This window comes from Erithacus rubecula (genome assembly GCF_903797595.1).
Source record: "Erithacus rubecula genome assembly, chromosome: 1".
Taxonomy (NCBI): domain Eukaryota; kingdom Metazoa; phylum Chordata; class Aves; order Passeriformes; family Muscicapidae; genus Erithacus; species Erithacus rubecula.
In genome coordinates, this window is record NC_136658.1 from 29,066,365 (window position 1) to 29,085,875 (window position 19,511).

Below are 19,511 nucleotides of genomic sequence, written 5' to 3' on the forward strand. Positions count from 1 at the left end.
CTGCTCAGAACAAGTGTTTTACCTCTGCACCAGTATCTCTGCATCCTTGCACCCCATGGCTAGAAACTGCTTGTGCACACACACAGTTAAAATCTCCTGCTTCCCCCTCACACTGCCCTGGTGAGAAAGAGCACAGGCTGTGCCCTACTCTGTTCAAACACATTGCAAGCAGCAGATTCCCTCCCTGTGTGTCACGCTTCCATGCAAATCCCAGCAGAAAAAGTAACATCAGAGTTTACCAGCTGGGTTTCCACATAAGATGAAAAGACAGTCATTCGTTTTTTATTACTTTATGTGGGACTAAGGCTCAAACACCAGTCTCACACTGAAGGAAAGGCATCCCACACATTCCACCTGAAAAATAGGCAAGAGGTGTCTTCCTCCACCCAACAGCAGATGGGACCTGGAATACATGCTGTCACAAAAAGGCAGCTGCAACACAGGCACCCCGAGGGAGGACAGACCCATCACCGCATTTAGAGGTGATTAAAAAAAGCCTCAAACTGTAGCATGGAGCTGTCTCCCCAAAACAGTCACTGCACATCTGAGCTCTGTGTAAATGTGCCAATTAAACCAAAAAAGCCAAGAACCAACAAAGCACCAGCCTAGACCCAGCATTTACACGTAAACTACAATAAAAACAAACAAACAAGCAAAAACCCAACAAACTAAACATGTTTGCATAAAGTTCAAATAAATAATTACAAAACAGCAGTGTTTGCTGATGTCTTTTCAGAACTTACCTGTTAGACCCCTGCAGGTGCTGCCAACACCTCAAGATGCAGATGAAATTGCTCAGTTAAATGAAAGAATAATCACTCAACATCAGTATACACGTAGAAGAGAATCCACTGCTGCAGTATGGGTGGGTGAGTGGGTGAGGAGGGGGAAGGGAGACACCCTCATGGCAGATGGCCAGCTACCAGTTGCAGTCTTGCTCCACTGCCAGCATTATTTCCATAGTGCCAGACATGAAGGATGACTGACCACTTACAGCTCAACAGGAAAAGCTGGACAACTCCATGACTTGGAATTTCAAAAGCCCAAAGAAGGGACAGTCCTTTTAAAAAAAAGCTTTTAATTCAACCCCAACAGTTTGGGCTAAATGCAAGAACTGCCAAGTGGGATTCCCTAGCCCAGATTTTGCAGGAGGAGGTGGACATCACTGCAGTGGGCAGGAGAGCTGCAGAATCTCTCCATGGGCAGATATCCATGCTAACCCACCCTAGCGCACAGATACGCCTCTGAAGAAGAGCAGACTAATTATAACCACTCGATTCCTAGCAACAGAGTTCTCCTTTCATTCAAGTTAAGGAAGCTTCTCTCTGTTCTGTTTGAAAGAATCAAGGCCCAGTGTTCACCAGCTTGCACAGCGTGGCCCATGCATGACCACTGCGACAGTAACCCAAGCACACCGAAGGTTACAGAAGCGCTGAGGCAGGTCAAGCCCTTTTCACCACATTAGGCTTGAATCCAAAACCACAGAGAGGCAATGCCAGCTTAAATTGCCATGTTTAGACTTGGCTGCAGCTGTTGCACAAATAAATGGCCGTGTCAAACAATGACCATTTCACAATCAATGCTAGCCATGCCCAAGTACCTGGAACACGTGATGAACTGCCCTCACTTGCGCTCCAGGACTCAAGCTTGGAGAACTGCAGAGATTCAGCTCTGCTTGATCCCATCCCTGGGCAGCATCCTCCTCATTTTGACCGAGCACTTACCCACTTCTAACAGCACTTTTAAACAGCCCGAGAGAAATAAATTGCAACCATATTCAAGGAGAGAAAAAAAAAAAAAAAAAAAAAAAAAAAAGCAAGCTGCGACAGAAAGAACCAAGAGTATCGTTTTTAAAAGCTCTCAGCCCACAAATCATCCTCCTTGTTTCCTCATCTCCTGAAGTGCTGCCTCCCCTCCCCCAGCTACATGCCTGAACAAGCAAGTTCGCTGTTGCAGATGTCAGGACAGGCTCCCTTTTCCAGCACAGCACAGCACAGAGCAGCCTTGGCTCCGGTTCCGCTTTTGCTCGCAGGAGGGCAGGGCTTCCACCACACAAGTCAAAGTAGTCCCTGGAGTCGGAGCTTGCTAAGCAGGGTGGGAAAAATAAAGGCCTCTTATGTTAAATCATATCCAAAGATCATATAAGCAGGTTTCCTGGAGGAAATCTGTGCTCCAGAGGAAATGACTGGACGCAGCATAAAGAGAATATATTAATGCACACAGTTAAACCCACCCCCACTACTCTTGCCTAAGTTACTTGGCTCAGAATCCTAACTACACATTAGCAGCAACAGCAACTGAGAGCAGCCGAATCATTAATCATTCTTCCATTCAAAAGTTTCCAATGCAGAAGATGGGCATAGAGCACAGGGATCAGAAATAAGCCCTGCTATCTCCTAATGTGGAATAATTCCCAGCACAACGTATTCACACTTTTAATACACACTAGCACTGACAAAAACTGCACCTTTTTAAATGCACACATCCGTCATTTAGTAATGGGGGTGGGGGTAAGAAATATATAAGAAAATGAGAACATTGTCAGATCAAGTCAACAACATCCCATAAGCACAGAGGACACTGTAATGCAGTGGTTAGCAAAAAACCACAGTATGCAAATACATGAAAGCTTACATTAACCTGTAAAAGCTGAGGTTTTTCTCTGGGGTGAAGAAACACCAAGACACAGAGGGCTGCAAGGAGAAAACCAATGTTCTTAAGATCAAAACTCATTCAATTCCTTTGTTGCTGGGAAAGTAAAGAGCAAGAAGACAGCCCAATTATCATTAGTGAATAAAACCATCCAAGACCCTCAATTAGACTGAGGGGAAAATGCCACAATAGTTCAGTGCTAATTGGAAATGCAAACATTTATCATCAGAGTAGTGCTTGCTCCTGTGTATAGCTCCATTGTGTTCACTGCTGCTAATGACAGTAGGAAGCCCAGTGCTCCATAGTATTTATGTAATGACTGGCAAAGCTGTCACATTCCCTTAATTGCTAGCCAGGATTTTCATACTGGCAGTAGTTTTCAATTAAATAAAATCACAAAGATTGGTTCAGTTTCACATTGCTTGTTAAAAGTTTTGGTTCATCAAAGCTGGGGAAAGAGGGGAGAATGAATAGTTCTCCAAAGACAGGATAAGCTCTGCATCAAATATGAGGATTTTGTAGACAAACTGAAGTTAGAGACAAGCACCATCAAATACCCAGCACTGCAAGAACTAATTTAATATCAGTAAAGACAAGCAATTTGAGAACTGCACATAAATCTGCTTCAGGTTTGCAATGATTACTCCTTCAACAGTGATACATTAAATGCTCTGAGCAGCTCACTTACAAGGCAAAATGAAAAAGCCTAAGGTGGCTTACAGCTCTTCCCCTAATTAAACTGTCACCGTAGTCTTCTTTGCTGCAAGAACATCACCTCTGTGTTTATGATTATATGCTATCTAGCATAACTCCCTATTCTACCTGCTTTATGATTCCAGAACACACAGGAGGAGCCATAGTGGCAAGATCTCACATCTATAGACTTCCTTGCACCAAAAGCACTGCAGAGCACTAACAGGTCCATTAAGAATCATGATCGTTTAATTTAATGAGCAGCAGTTTGTTTTTAGGAAGCACCATCAAGCCTTTTATCACATCATTTACTCAGATTCCAATCATACTTACTGCATGTCAGTAAAGAAAGCTCTACAGGACTGGCACAAAGGAACTGCTGTTTCTGCAACATATTACAACCAAGTCTGCATTAGCACTCAGTTAAATAAAGCCCATGAGCCAAGTGAACTATTTTTACTCCACTGAACAAAAGGAAATATAACAACATCATTTATTACAGTGGCAGGCCCACTTTAAGGCACTATGTAATTAGGAGTAGGAGTTAATTGCAAGGCTAGATATAGCAGGCAAGGTTTCCCTCAGTATCTTTGAGCAAGGTTTTTCTGGGACACAGATCTTGCCCTCTCTTCTTGCTACAGTGACCTAAGCAGCTTTCAGTAGGATGCATGGATGTTCACTGCTAACTATTTCAAACTCATTCTTTCTCAAGTAGCAGCAACACTGCAGCCATAAAATCCAACCCAGAGGAGACTGACTGAGCTCCCATTCACAGCCCTGTCAACATCTGAAGCAAGTGACTTGCTTATTTCCATCCAATTCCCAGCGGACAAGCATCTACATCATACAATTAGTGACAATGTGAACTGCAAATTCAGCAGAATTGGGATTTCACTGATGGATGGATTGCCAGTATGCATGTTTTATTCATCTCAAGACTACTTTGTCAGGTTGTTGTTGGTCCTGTGCATACTTAAAATGCTAAAAACCTTTTTATGGTCATTACTGGGCAGACAAGCAGCTCTATGGACAATGTTGTACCTTTGCTAAGTGGTAGCTAAGACTCAACCAATTTCCAAAATGAAGACAACAATCAAAGGCAGATGCTCTGGGAAGATGTATGAATTAAGACATTTTGTTCTGTACAGTATTCCCTCACATTGCTTTAAGTCACCTTGCTCAAGTCCTACAGCTACTTCCTCCTAAGGCACCAGCATAAAAATCAGGAGAGCACAGCAAGTCCAGGTGTAGTTTTCTGATCACCCTCCCCTAATTTCAGCAATTAAGAGTCAAGAATGCTCACAGCATGCTGTCATAGATATGATACCTACCCACAACCCAAAACTTCCTCAGTGTTTTGGCCACACAAACCCAGCACCCACCTCAGGTTACCTGACCACATCCCTCCCTCTCTCCTATCCAAGGCAAGAGAGTGTAGAATGATACTTTAAATTCTGTAACTAGCACACCATAATTTCACCTCTCACCTTTACAGTAACAGCTCTGGTTGATAAAATCCCTCAAGATATGAACAGGGCAGTCAGTTTTGGAAACAGCCATTGCACAGCTCTCAAGAAATCCCAGGTTTGGTCCCTGAGCACACCCAGGAGCAATGCATGGGGATGCACTTCCCAAACCAATTTTTCCTCCTTCACTTTATGCCATTTACACTTGTCTCTCTCTCTACTAACAATTCATACCCATGCTGTGGCACAACCTGCACTAACTCCACCTCTCCTGTTCTTACACACATTGCAGAGGGATTCAGTGAAGTAAAACACACTTGCTGTGGGAAAGGAGATCCTTCAAATCAATCCACAACAGAGCATGACCACAACAGAGCTAAAGTGAACTGTCTCTTTTGCAAGTATGAGGTTGCTTCTTCCACTTTTCCACTTGTTTCTTTTGCTCCAAGTTTTCATAGAATCACAGAAAAGGCTTGGGTTGGAAGGGACCTTAAAAATCAACCTCTGCCATGTGAAGCAATTCCTCCCAGCAGATCAGGTTGCTCAGGGCCCCAGACAACTTTTTGTTCCATTCCTGGTTATTCTTGTACTGCTGGTATTTGCAGGTGCTGATTCACAGCCTCCCAACATGCACACGTTCAGCTGCTTTTATTTTTAAGAAAAACCTCTTCAGGCTGGAAATAACTCTTGTTTTCCCATGAACACTCTTCAATGTACATCTAGTTTTATCTGAGGAGCTTAAATATTCTACATTAGCAAAAACTTTGCCAGTCTCTGCTACTCTATTAAAACATTATAAAACAAATATCTAAACCTGTGGCCAGCTACTTTGTAAGGTTCCTTTTAGCTTTAAAAATAGAAGTTGGATTTGAGCCTAAAATATATTCTTTAAACTTTCATCATGGTTTGAATTTACATTCCCCCACAGGTGAAACTTCCCCAAAGGGTTTCCATGCCTAAAGATAATTTAAAATCTGGAAAAATATAATTATTTATTTCTGGCAACATTTAACCAAGATGTCTTAAATAGAAGTAGCCGAATCCCAAATCATTACTCTAAAATGGGCTCTCAAAAATTAATCCTAAGAAAATAAGCCCATAATTCTGTCATTTTAGTATCTTGTGTTGTCAGCAGACAGCTTCCATCTTAGATCTGAGATGATGTATTGTCACCAGCCCCTGGCCCACTGGCTCCTAACCTTTTCCTCCACACAGAGGATCTGTACTCTGGCTATTTCCCTGGAGATTCATTAACTGCTTCTTCCTCAAAGGCTGAGATTATTGGCATTTTTCTCAGACTACATTTCTAACCATTTAAAAGACCTGTCAAGACAGAGAAATACATACCAAAAAATAACAAATCATCCATCTCTCTGTCAAGACATCACAGGTAAAGTGAAGATCTAAGTTTTGGCTAATGCCTTTAAGGACCATTTTCTATCTTGCATGCCTGTAAATCATTTACATAACATTTCACACCCTCTTTTAATGCCAGTATCCCAAGGGAGAAGGTGGATTAGAATATTGGTATCTTTAATTTAGGAGGCAATTAGACCAACAACAACAAACCAGAGCTGTATGTATACTCAAAATAATCTAGTTAGAATTCTATTTTAATTAAAAATCAGTAAAATAATCCCATTATACCGAGAATTGCTTTAGGCATGGTTCCAATTCAGCACATCTTTTTATTTAGTATTTTAGTTCCACACAGAGAAAGTGATTGAAATAACACTGTAGACTACCAGAATGGTTCTTTCTGTACAGCAAATTCCTCTTCCAGTTGGAGAGCTTGGGAAGATACAGAAATAAATGTTCCAATGTCAGTCAGCCACTTGGTAAGCCACTTAATAAAAGAAACAAAAAGAAATCTGCTAAAATAAAAGCAGCCTTTATCTCAGGCCACTGTGACCAGCAGGTAGAAGAAGGGGATTCTCCACTTCTGCTCCACTCTGGTGACCCCACCTGGAGTGCAGCATCCAGCTCTGGGGACCTCAGTGTTAGAGGGACATGGACCTGATACAGCAAAACTGGAAGAGACCAGAAAGATGCTCAGAGGGCCAAAGTGCCTCTGCTATGCAGACAGGCTAAGAGAGCTGGGATTGTTCAGCCTGGAGAAGGGGAGGCTCCACAGGGATTTTAGAGTACCTTCCAGTGCCTAAAGGGGCACAATAGAGCTGGAGAGGGACTCTGGACCAGGGCATGGAGTTACAGGATAAAGGGCCATAAGACAGAGGGCAGGTTTAGATTAGATACTAGGAAGAAATTCTTTCCTTTGAGGGTGGTAAAGCACTGAAACAGGATGCCCAAGAAGCTGTGGATATCACATCCTTGGAGGTCTTCAAGGCTAGGTTGGATGGGGCATTGAGCAACCTGGCACATGGTAGGAAGTCCCCATGGCAAGGGTTTGTAGAAACTGGATGATCATTAGTGTCCCTTCCAACACAAACCATTCTAGGAGTCTGAAATTCAGTTTCCTCAGTCTTCATCCCACTACCAGCAAACCTCACCTCAAAGGGCACCCAATTCCTCATACTTCCTCCTTTTGCTTCCTTTGTCAAAAAGTAACATGCATCTCTGTTACAGCTGCACAATTTACATAGTTTTGTTTCTAAAAACAGGGAAAAGAAATAGTTCCAATATCATCTTTCATTTCTGGATTTGTTTTTACACGGTCTGTGGGGCCCTGCTGCATAACAAGCATTTTATCCACAGCAAGGAGCAGCAGCACAGCTGCCAGAGCCAGCTACCTGCCTGCATCACTGAACTGGGGAAGAGGGCACAAGGAGCAGGGCAGAGGTCTGTCCTACAGAACAGTGTGGATGTGTAAATGTGTATAGCCACACACATTTAGGTGTGCATGTGTGCATATACAACTTGCACCACCCAAGTTAAGTCACTTATTTTGTTTACTTCCAGGCAGTGAGTATGCATCATGTGATATAACCATTTATAAAACATAGTTAACCTCAAGTGACAAAGTATTAAAAACAGTTGTGGAAAGTTATAAAGTACCACAGACTCTAAATTAATAAAATTTGGTATTGTGCATTGCCCAATTTTTTCTGTAAGCATTCATACATTGTATCTTGTTTCTATTAACTGGAATCTATATTAAATTATAAAATAAATAAAGCTATTCCCCAGAGGCATGTAAAAATCCATGTTGCCCTAATGCACATCAACTACTACTACCCACAATAATGAAATATACTTTAGAATTAAATGAGGAAAAAAGAAAAGACACTTCTTGAGACCATTTCCTCTTCCAAGAACTTGTGGGAGGGGGGGCCCAGCAGCTTAGCAAAGGTTAACCTCACCAATTCCCTCCAGGCTTGTGCTGAAGAAAGAAGAGATTCAAGATCTTGCAGCTCCAGAAATAGAAAGCCTCCTTTGCAGACATTTTATTCTACCACAGAAGACAGTGGTGGGTCCCCAGACATCATCTTTGCCACTCCTCATCCTGCTGAGCCTTCCAGTCTGCCAAACTCAACCTTCCAATGCCTCTGGCTTCTTGGGAAGTAGAGAAGATGTTGTCAAACAGGCAAAAATAATAAAGTTTCTGAACCACCGGGATGATTGTAACATTATTTATTTTTAGCATTTGAGTGTAGAAGACCAAGGGACTGATGGGCAGAACTAAGTTTTGCTCATCTTGTTGTTTTGTACTAACTTCATTGTGAAGCCCTCTTGTCTCTCCAAATATCATTGGGAAATAAGGTAGGATGGCTTTGGTGTGATGAATGTTTACATAATTATGAAGAACTGGGAAGGTTTTTCTTATTGCAGACTTTCCACAGCCTTAAACTTTGAGAAAGTCTGCCTGAAGAGACAAAAGCACACTCCTTGCTGCCAGGACAGGGGAGTAGACCCAGAGTAGTCTCCAAGAATGTGTTAACAGTGGTGGACAAACGACCCTTACACTCCAAAACAAAATCATACTGAAGCAGCAAGGTCTTAGTCAGATCTGAGAAATTCTTACAGGACAGAGTCAAGAAGCCAGGGCAACTTGGCTTTGCATGCTTGCAGGATTAGGCACAGCCATCCAACACCATGGCATGGTCCTGCAGGGTCAGGATCACCACTGGGCTGCAGCCAGGTGGGCTCCAGAGCCAAAGCCAACACCTACACACCCAGTCCCAGCACGGAATATTGCATCAGGAGTCTGCAGGAACATATGGCAAGAGCACCTCTGAAGGCAGCATCAGGCAGCCATGAGAGTGGCAAGCTGACAGAAGAGGTAATGTTTGCTCTGAACCTTTTCTGTATCATTAGTGCTTGTGCTAATTATGTTAACTAACAGCAGCAGTCACTCTGATGGGAGGGCTGAACACAAGTGACACAGCTGTCAACTCCATTCACAGAACCAAAGCCTTAAAAGTTTGTCATTCTGGGGGCGGAACAGGATCCATACAAGATACAAGATGCAAGATGCCCAGGATTGCAGCTTTTTTAGGGTAGAAAGCTTCAGAGAGCAAGTACAGCTGATGCAGACATGAAAAACTAAGCACATTTGCCTGTTTCTCAGGGGGATTTAAACAGCAGGTGAGTGGGGCTGGTCTGTGGGACATGACCCTTTTTCATTTCAGCTATTTAGATGCAAATTGCTCCCCTTCCCTCCCCCTCTCAACACCATCTGTTAGCCCAGAGGTTTAGACTGTGCCTAAGATGTAGGTTTTGGGGGAGGGGGGATACAGATCAGGCATTGAGAGAATTTCATTTGATGCCTCTATTTCCTCTAGGGCACAGTTTTGGAGAGAAGAAAAATCACTTTGCAATACTATAAAATAACAATAGGATTTTTCCCTCATTCTACAGCACTTTTTTACTGACCCCATGGATTTTCTGCCCTAGAAAACATTCCTTGTCCAGCTTTTGGCTAACAAGCCACATTATACAGTGACATTTATAGCAGGTTGCCATGGTGTTAGCAATGGGCATGAGCTGGTATTGCATGAAGTACCAGAGATTCAAGGAATTAAAGTCCTAAATAATAATAATGAAGTCCTTTACTATAAGGCACAGTATTTAATGTTCTGTAAGTGCTAGTGAAGCTGCCTCATCTCTGACTTTCCCAAGTGAACAGCAATGTACTTTAAAGAACTGTTGAGAGATTTCATTCATTAAACACTTCACCCAGGGCTCGAAATTCTTTATAAAGGAAAGACTATGGGTGACAGCAGAGAGTCCACTTTCAGAAAGTTTGAAGATGATACAGTACTGGAAGTGCAGCTAACAGACCAGGCAGGCATGCTGCCACTCAGAGGGATGTGGACAGGCTGCAGAAATGGGCCAACACCAACCTGTGCAGCTCAGCAAAGGAAAATGCAAAGCTCTGCTGCTCAGGAGCACAGACTGGGAGCCAACAGGCAGAAAGGAAGCAGAGAAAGGCCTGAGATTCCTGGTGGACATCAAGTTGATCATGGGCTTCCAAACTACCTTTGGAGCAAACAAGGTCAACAGCATGTGGGCTGCATTAAGAAAAACAACTTCCAGCAGGTCAAGGGAGGGGATCCTTCCCCTCTGCTCAGGGCTGGTGAGACAAATCAGGAGTGCTTGGACAAGTGCTTCCCTCTCCAGTACAATAGAGACATGGACATACTGCTGAGAGTCTAGCAAAGGTCCACAAAGATTATTAAGGGACTGGAGTATCTGGCACATAAGGAGAGGCTGAAGGAGCTGGGACTCTTCAGCTTGCAAAAGAAAAAGTGCAATGTTCTTATCAATGTGCATAAATACCTGATTGAGGTGTAAAGATGGAACCAGGCTCCTCTTGGTGGTATCCAGCAACAGGACAAGAGTCAATGGGCAAAAACTGAAATACAGGAAATTCCATTTAAATGTAAGAACAAACTCCAACAAAACTACACTTCTTTTCTGGGTGGGGATGAGAGGAGACAGACACAAAACCACAGAACCCAGAAACCACAGATTGCTCAGGACAATAAAGGGAATTTCCATCCTTGGGCATGCTCAAAACCCCACTGGACATGCCACTGAGCAGATTGTTCCAGCTGCCACCATATTAAGTGGAGAATGGGACTAGACTATCCACACAAAGGTTCCTGCCAACCTCCAATTCCACAATTACAAGCGACACAAACTGACAGGGAGGTTTTAAAGACAGAGATACACAACATTATTCAAACTACTTGTCTGAAGCACAAGTAGTGTTTTTACTCCTCCAAGGTCCCAGTATCCAAGGTCCCAGTTTAGTGATGAAGACAAAAGTGGTTGGGACAACCTTGAGCAGAAAAATCAGCAGAAAAATTGGGACCAGTACAACACCCTCATTATGAATTTTAATGTGTGGAATACAGTCCCAGTACTTGGGTGATGCCAGATCTTGTCCCAGTTCTCACAGACCTCATTTGTGATCTTGGAGGCACAAGAGGGGGAGAAAGCTGAAGCACTTCTTGTCTGCTCAGCCCTCCTCCTATCAGCCAATCACCTCTTTAAAGGAAAGGCAATTCTGGTAGCTAAAGAGCACACAGCAGGAGAAGAATCCCTTCCAGGTGCCTCTGCAACTTCAGTTAGCACAAGAAACATATTCTCAGGAAGAAAAAAAAAAGAAAAAGAAGAGAGCTGTGTACACGATCCTGATGGGGAACTCAGAGGTAAAGGGCAGCATGGAAGGATTTGAAAACCCTTGTTCCCCCTTGGAGGCCCAGTGATGGGACAGAAGAGCCCTCCTGAGCTTGAAATATGAATAGGCAGTGACCACCTAAGGGGAAATGGACAAGAAAAACAATGCAGTGTGAGCTTCAGAGCCTGAGCTGCAATTGAGCAAGTTCTTGGCATGCCCTTGCACAACATTTGAGGCTGACACCAAGCAGGGTCCAGTCAGTCTTTAATGGTGATGCTCCACTGAGATGCAGGAAAGCACCTCTGCAGCTGGGAAGACCTCCTTCCAGACAAGGTTTGCACAGCAACATTTTCTGAAGGGATTTGGGTCTTTTTCTTTTCTTACTGTTGAGATACTGTTTGATTTTCTTCAGTGTTGCCAACACAAACACATCTTCCTTCTTTCTTACACAGAGAGACAAAGCCAGAACAACATATGATCTCAATTACTTGGTGATAGTCAGGAATTTCAGGTACCTACTTTCAGACTATTGACTTCTAAAATATATTCAATTCAATTTTGCTGGAAAGCAATGACAAAACTGACAAAAAGTTGCAGGCATTTCATAGAAAAAAATATCTTAAAAAATAAAAACCAACTATCCATGCAAACAGAATTTCAATAAATTTGTGCTGGTATTTTGAAAGAAATTAAAGTTTTTAATTTAAAATACATGGGGTTATATATTCTTCATTTATGAAAAGTAGAGTTTTCAGAACATCAGTGTTTCCCCTACAGAATGAGTGTTTTCTTCATGCACTGCTCTAAATCACCAGCTAATTCCTGTTTCCAGATCTCTGGCATTTCACCAGCATTACTGAGAATCTAAAGAACAGTTACTGGAAATGTTTTTGGTTGACCAACTTCTTGTTCACAAATCTCAAGCACATGTACAAACTTAAAGGGCTGCAATCCTGCAGTTTGATCTCTAGTACAAGACAGAGGAATCAAGTCTCAGTCTCCTTGACTTTTAAAGGACAGAAAGGTCATCTGCAATAGCTGAGGGGTACTTGGCCTTAAATACCAGCAAGCCACCCACTGAAAACAGTGGGAGTTTAGCCCAAATCAGGATTTCAGGATTTATCCCTGCAACACTTCCCACACAGTACTACCTGACAGCTTCTGAAAACTGGCAAAATGTGAGGGACATGCCAACACCATTCCAGATGAGGTTTCCAAGGGTGTGTTTTGTAGCAATTGAATTCAACCAACACTAGTCTGCATATGCACATATTCTCACAACTCCAAGGGGGTTTAGCATGCTGATTTTAAAAGCACAGTGGCTAAAACCACCTCTCTGACAGTTACTCAGTGCCAAAATGCCACACTTAAAGAGGGTAAAAAAACCAACCCCAAACCACAAAGAAGTTGCATCCAGGATATCACTTAACTTGTGCAATAATACCCCCACCTTCAGATGCTTTTCTAGAACTTTTTTCCAGCACCCAAATGCCCATCTTTTCCCACTCAATACCTCCAGAACTGCCCTCAAATAGCTACAGCCACCCCCAACATGACCTGGGACAAGGTGGATGTGTTTACAGCCAGGAGGCACCAAGGTTTGAGAGGCCAGTTTCTGCCCACACAGTGCCTTTGAACCCAAATCCAATGGTACTGATGCTCAGGAAACCAGTTTACCATTGCCTGATGAAGTTTCCCATCCCTGTCCCACTTTTAATTAAGCAAATATTGATCAGGTAAGTATGTGCAGAGTTGAGTGTTTTTCTTGAGAGAAACATGTCTATGGACCCTGTTCAACCCAATGTGGCTTTCATCCTGTGAGAAGCTGAGCAACAACAAACTCAGGTATTCCAGAGGCCAAAGCCTTTGAACAGTATCACTGCTCTGAATGGGAGGCCTGGGTCCTCCCCAAACTGAAGTCCCTGGTTTTATAAACAACAGCATAGGGTCTGTATAATCTAATTTTTTAAAATATCTTTTATTTGGATCCCTGGAGGCAGCAGGGGTTTGCAAAGGATGGGGTCAACACCTATGGTGCAAGTCAGGTTGCATCCTTACAAACAACCAATGCAGCAGCTGGGATGCAGTGGGCAAGAGGAGCATCCTCTTCAGCTATCACAGCATCTCCCTGGCAGCAACCAACAGAAAATAACCCAAACAAATGATAAAAAAAGTGTTTCAAAGACAGTCAAGGTCAGTGGGGCTTTCAGAGACTGAAGCATGATTCATTTTGGAGCAAGAGCACAGCTAAGTAGACACACTGCTGAAGAAACAAGACAGGTTCCACTCTAAAAGCAGCAATTAGTTATCAAATGACAGAAGACTTCCACAGGTTATTTGGTATGCTAGCATTTTTCATTGAAACTAGTCATTTTTAAGAGGATGCAAATGCAGGAGAAGGAAAGAAGCCTGACTCAAAGGAAAAAAAAAAAACCACGAAAACAAATAGCAAAAAAAAGAATCCCATAGTTGTCACATTTATGACTTGCATTCTCTAGACAGGAAATCTTTGGAGCAGCAAAAGCCTCTCTGCCCTTCATTTCACGAACCCTTGATATCATAATCACATTTCTAAAATACTGCCTTCTTGAATGATGCAGATTAAAAGGCATAAGTAATTCTCTGACATACTACTGAAAACCACACACCAGCATGAAACAGCATTTATGGTGTGCAAGGCCATTAAACTATTACTTACAGTGTAATAAATTGTATCCACACAGATACCACTGTCACTGCTGAGCACAAAACTGAGGAAATTCCTTGTCCTGGCCCCTGGGGTGTGAGTGAGAGAAGTTGAACTGCTCCTGCTTGGAGCAGGGTTTTGTCCAGCAGAAACACTGCAGCATCTCAGCTAACACAGGAATTGTCCTGTAATTATCATACACACTTTATAGTCAGTGAAACAAAAGGGACCTTTCACTTAAAGTACTTTTGAAGGCAAAAACTACTTTAGAGGAAAAGAGGAAAGCTTTTCAAATGATGACTGTGAAAGGACAAGGAGAGAAGATTGTGTGTTTTTATGGGTGAGTAAAGCACTGCTGAAAGAGCTGTGGCAGGGGATGGCCATGGGAGATGAGGGCTCATTTGCCACACCAAAAGTGTGTTTATTTTCAGAGTGAATGCACTTGTCAACCATTCAGACACAGCGCCAAACAAGAAGGCAGCTTGACAAGACAGAACAAGACACCCACCTGGCTCCACAGTCTAGACAAAAACAAGCTTCTCCAAAGCTTTATATTTTCCCTTCCTCTTCCAGAGTTAACACTGGAATGGTTTGGTTCCTTTCCCAAATGGAAAGCCCTGTGAGGTCAAACCAGATTTTGAAGCTTTCTAGCAACTACACAGGTCAGGCCGCCAGAGCTTGCTGCTTACGTGTCTGTGCTCAGGGCATCCACAGGGTACTCTTGGGAGCAGAGCAGAGCTACAGTTGGATGCTCTCCAGAGGTATTTTAGGAGAACAGAATCAAATTGCCACACCAATGTAATTGCCAAGTTTCCGTCTACTGTTTCAGCAATTTGCTTGACAGGTTTAATCTCAGAGGAGAGAGTGGTAGAGTAATATGTTGTTTTTATTAATATGCCTAAATTCCCTAACACAGCATTCATATCTTTGGTATGGTGCAGGATTCTTTCAAGTTCTGCTTTTGATAACAGAAAACATTACAAATTCTTCATGCTGCCTGAAAAAAATATTTGGGTAGACTGAGTTTAGGGCAGTCATTGAGGAAGGTGCAAAGCAATACTCTTAAATTACCTATTTGAATTACCTATCAAAATCTACAAATCTGGAGCAGAAAATTTTGGTCCTCTGCTTTCTCTTTAGAAGTCCATTAAGAAAGCCAACCTTCAAGACATCTGTTGAGCATCTGGTTACTTCTTTACCTGACACTTTCCATTCCTGTGACCTACACAGAGCTAACTCACCCACGAAAAAATATTTCCCTGCCTTCTACTCCACAGAACTTAAGATTCCTCAAACCTGAAGAATCAGATTTGAAGTCTGATTTCAAATTCTGACCCCTTTTGCAAAGGCTGTCCAAGATGAGCATGTTTCAGCATGAAGCTCCCATCACCAGCTCATTTTCCATCCAGTTCTAGCCCATGGCAGCTCTCCATTTCCAAGCTTACAGACACCTCACAGCATCCCAGAGAATACACTGAGATCACCTGAATGCATCATTATGCATTTGGATCATCTGTTAAACCCACAAGGCATCCCCTGTCAGAAGATCCATGAAGAGTGGAGAGTCAGTGTGCATTACTTCCTCTTCACCATCTCTTTCTAAAAATATTTCAGTCCCAATTCCCACAGAACGAGAATGTCACCTAAAGAAGACTGTTTGCCTTCAGAGCTACATGAGAATTCAGATTTTCAAGCAAAGCTAAGCTATCAAAAACACAAGTTGCTTATACATCTAGTTTCCAATATAGAGAAGAAGTACAGTATTGTTGGTTAGACTCTGCACATGTGAACAGTTCCTCTTCAACATTTCAGAACAAAGAAGTGAGTAAAGTTTTAATCTAAAAAGTGAGAGACATTACAGAGCTCTAAAAAAATTACAAAAGCCATGTCATTCTGTAATGCTGCTCACAAGAATTGAGCTCTGCATTCAGAAGCCTGTCATTTGGAATATTAATTTTTTAAACATGAAAGGGCTGTATCCCAACACTGACTTTCAAGCCTAAGAGCATTTTGGCCTGAAGATGATTGACCATAGCAAAAAAAAAAAAAACAAACAAAAAAAGCAAGCTAAAAAGTGCAGGAAGTGGCTCCAGACCTTCTTAGCAGTTATATGATTACAAGCACCAGTTTGACATCAGGTTGAACACCTAGAGGCCCAGGAAGCACCAACTCTAAGAAAGAAATGGGACAAGTCCCAGCTTACAGTCATAAAAAGGCAAAAAAAATTCCATATTTTCTCTCCAACTCTCTGAAGTTCTCTCCTTTCTTGAATCCTTGGAGGACGGCATTTTTCCTGCTCTATTCCACTTTACATGAGATTCCACATCAGTAGAAATTCCACCTTTCACATTAATTTTTGGCACAATCTTCACATAGGAAGATAGATTTTAAAGAGAGCTTGAGCTTGTAAAAACTGCAGCTTCCTACTCCAAAAGTTAGACAAAGTGCGCCAAAATCATATTCTGTGTAGTATTTTCCCAGTTTCCTCAGAGCTCTCCAGAGCCTATGAAAAATCATCTAAGTTTTCAAGTCACAAACACCACTGGCCCCATCAGCCACACAGAATCAAGAGTGGTTTTACAGAGTGGGTCACACTCCTACAGGCAATCTCCAAGCCCTGAGCAAGAACAATGCTGGCCAGAGCTGTGACAATGCAAAAGTGACAGGCAGCACTTGAGCACAATCTGGTCAACAGTTACTGCTTACAGATCCCATGAGAACTCCACTAGAGATATCAGAGGAAATATTTTTGCAGATATCCATTCACAGGCATAAAGGTGGAGAAAGAAACAGCACAAAACTCTCAAGCACTACTTTGCTTGCTCTTGTACTAATGAGAGAAACCCACAGCAGCACAAACTTCAGCACAAGCATGAGCCACTCAGGAACACTGCAGTCTTTCAGTAGCAAAATACTGTCTACAAGAAATCTGGAGGGGAACTGTTTATTTTACAAGGGCATGCAGTGATAAGACCAGAAGAAAAGGCTTCAAACTGACAGAAGGCAGGTTTAGATTTGATATTAGGAAGAAAATCTCTCCTGTGAGAGTGGTGAGGGCACTGGCATGGTTTGCCCAAAAAAGCAGTGGATGGCCCATCCCTTGGGAGTGTTCAAGGCCAGGTTGGATGGGGCTCTGAGTAACCTGGTCTAGTGGAAGGTGTCCCTGTCCATGGCAGGCAGCTGGCATGAGATGATCTTTGAGGTCCCTTCCCACCCAAACCATTCTATGATGCATACCCTGGCTCCAGGCAGCTTGACCTGGTTAAGCCATGACACTGCCCATGCTACAAATATACCTCCAGTGGCAGTGAAGACTGAGCTACAAAGACAAGACAAAACCAGGTAACAAAGATTTCAATGAGATAACACAGTTTCAACAGACATTCAAGCACAGCCCCAGTTTCCTTTTAAAATGAAAGGCTTCAGTGAGACAACTCAAGCAATTAAACCTACACAAAGCCTTGAGTCACTTGCTGGGTCAAGATCCAGCTGATTCCAAGAATCTGTATGCAGGCTGTTTACCCAGAAATTAACCTACTGCCTCAGAAAGTGTTGCTTAATTTAGAAGAGTGATTACTTACAGCACCTGCTGCTAGCCTTGCAGCCCCATACGCCAGCTTCTCCAAAACTAATGCTAAGTCTTCTACAATTATTTACGTAAGTAATTAGAGAAAGAACTAAAAAAACTGTGCAAAATGTAAAACATAACAATCAGCTGGGTTATCAGCAGCAGTTGAAACTGTAATTTCCAAAGTAAATAGTGTGAGTTCAGGCAGTTTGAGCTGAAGTTGCACAGCCAGTCCTTGTGGCAGACTCCCTTCTTCAGCCAGGAATAAACAGCAAACACTGCACAGGAGATACACACCAAACTGTGTGTGTACATGACACACCACCTCAGAAGCAGCCCCACACAGCACAAGAACCTTTGCAAAAGAGGTTTTAAATGTGGCTTTAAAGCCACATTACTTGTAGGCTTTAAATCTAAATCCAAACCCACAGGAGCCTTGTCATGCCAGCAAAGAGCCTCTAGCAGTAGCTGAGGACTGAGGTCAGTCCTCATGGAGAGAGGGAAAGAAGAGAAACCAGAGAGCAGCTCGATTCCCAAGCCTTAGACCTTCTCTAGAAGCTTCTGTTCCTATCTACAGACAGACTCAAAATAAGCACACAGCCCTAAAAGGGTGCACCCAGCAAAGCCAAGGGAGCCAGCAAATGCCACTGCAAGACCAGGCTCTACAATTTTTGATCAATCATAGCAACTGGCAGAGGGGTCCATAGTCTGGAGGAAAGCAAATGTCAATCCTGATGTTCCAGGAGAGCCAGGGAACCACAGGTGAGCCTACAGGAACCTCATGAAGTTGAAACAACCACAGGCACCTGCATGTGCTGGAGGTCACCCAGATGGAAAGCACTGGCAGAAAAGGACCTGGGGGTCCTGATGGTCACCAAGCTGAGTGTGAGCCAGCAAGAAGTCAAATGGTATCCTGGGCTGCACTAGGCCAAGCACTGCCAGCAGGTTTGAGGCAGATGATTCTTCCCCTCTCCTCAGCACCAGTGAAGGCACACCTGGAGTGCTGGGTCCTGTTCTGGGCTTTCCTGCATGAGGGGCACACAGACCAGAGAGGGTCAAGCAAAAGCTGCAAAGAGCTGAGGGGAGCATCTCTTCAGTGATGAAAGGTTGACAGAGCTGGGAATGTTCAGCTGAGAGATGAGCAGGCTCAGGGGGACCTCATCAATGTCTATAAATACCTGCAGGGAGGATGCAAAGCAGACAGAACCAGGCTCTTGTCAGCAATGCCACAAACTGAAACCCAGAGGGCCCCTACAAACATCAGGAAATGTTTTTCCACTCTGAAGGTGACCAAGCACTGACAGGCTGGCCAGAAAGGTGGTGGAGTCTCCATCCTTGGGGATATTCATATGCTGTCTGGACTCAGTCCTGGGTAACTGGCTGTGGGTGGCCTTGCTTGATTACAGCAGGTTGGGACAGACGACCTCTGGAGTTCCCTTCCCACCTCAGCCAGTCTGTGATTCCATGAAGACATGCACCTAAAGGTGTACAGGCATCAAGAAGAGCCCTTCCAGTAGGCAATGCAATTTTTTACCTCAGTTTTAACTACTGAATGCATGTTTTTATTCTGTTTGAAAAACAATGACATTTCAGTAATGGTGGCTGAGATATTGTGTGCTTCCTTCCAGGAGAAAGGGTTCCAAATTAAAGTTGCAATCTCTTCTCTAAAGCAGACCTTACCACACAGGTCTGCCTCAGAGAAGAGTCAGCCCACTCACTTGTGTGCACACAAATTGGAAGCAATCCACGTTTAGGGGCTTTTTTCCTTTCCTCATCAACACAGAGGTTATTTGCAAAAATTCAGCTGGGATCTTAAGACCCACTTCATGCACTCAGAAGGACTTTTTCAGCAGCTTGAAA

General features: G+C 43.1%; 1 protein-coding gene across 11 annotated transcripts in view; it reads right to left on the minus strand.

Annotated features, from left to right (window-relative positions):
• Window positions 1-19,511, minus strand: part of PAK1 (p21 (RAC1) activated kinase 1) — a 100,830-nt gene that overhangs the window by 37,160 nt on the left and 44,159 nt on the right. For 5 of the 11 annotated variants that reach the window (XM_079310578.1, XM_079310577.1, XM_079310572.1 and 2 more), the window contains exon 2: window positions 10,551-10,626. The exons of 5 other annotated variants lie outside the window; for them this stretch is intronic. The gene's annotated coding sequence lies outside the window, so the exon portion shown is untranslated. Of the gene's footprint in view, window positions 1-1,930; window positions 2,199-10,550; window positions 10,627-19,511 lie in introns of those variants that run through there. One more of the 11 variants, XM_079310582.1, reaches the window with a different exon arrangement.